Source organism: Halictus rubicundus, unplaced genomic scaffold (genome assembly GCF_050948215.1).
Source record: "Halictus rubicundus isolate RS-2024b unplaced genomic scaffold, iyHalRubi1_principal scaffold0345, whole genome shotgun sequence".
NCBI classification, from domain to species: Eukaryota; Metazoa; Arthropoda; class Insecta; order Hymenoptera; family Halictidae; genus Halictus; species Halictus rubicundus.
In genome coordinates this window covers 17313-18394 of record NW_027488886.1, presented here as the reverse complement: position 1 = coordinate 18394, position 1082 = coordinate 17313, and positions in this window count along the sequence as shown.

The window sequence follows — 1082 nt, the reverse complement described above, 5'->3', positions numbered from 1 at the left end:
CTATCCTATCCTCTATCCTATCCTGTCCTCTTTCCTATCCTATCCTCAACCCTATCCTATCCTCAATTCTATCCTATACTCCATCCTATCCTATCCGCTATACTATCCTATCCTCTATCCTATAATATCCTCTATCCTATCCAATCCTCTATCCTATCCTCTATCCTATCCTCTATCCTATCCTGTTCTATCCTATCCTATCCTCTATCCTATCCTATCCTCTACCCTATCTTATCCTCTATCCTATCCTATCCTCTATCCTATCCTATCCTCTATCCTATCCAATCCTCTATCCTATCCTATCCTCTATCCTATCCTATGCTCTATCCTATCCTATCCTATATCCTATCCTATCCTCTACCCTATCCTATCCTCTATCCTATCCTATCCTCTATCCTATCCTATCCTCTATCCTATCCTATCCCCTATAATATCGTATCCTCTATAATATCGTATCCTGTATCCTATCCTGTCCTCTTTCCTATCCTATCATCAATCCTATCCTATCCTCTATCCTATCCAATCCCCTATGTTATCCCCTATCCTATCCTATCCTCTATCATATCCTATCCTCTTTCCTATAATATCATCTATCCTATCCTATCATCAATCCTATCCTATCCTCTATCGTCTCCTATCCTCTATCCTATCCAATCCCCTATGTTATCCTCTATCCTATCTTATCCTCTATCCTATCCTATCCTCCATCCTATCCTATCCTCTATCCTATCCTGTCCTCTTTCCTATCCTATCCTCAACCCTATCCTATCCTCAATTCTGTCCTATACTCCATCCTATCCTATCCGCTATACTATCCTATCCTCTATCCTATAATATCCTCTATCCTATCCAATCCTCTATCCTATCCTCTATCCTATCCTCTATCCTATCCTGTTCTATCCTATCCTATCCTCTATCCTATCCTATCCTCTATCCTATCTTATCCTCTATCCTATCCTATCCTCTATCCTATCCTATCCTCTATAATATCGTATCCTCTATAATATCGTATCCTGTATCCTATCCTGTCCTCTTTCCTATCCTATCATCAAACCTATCCTGTCCTCTATCGTCTCCTATCC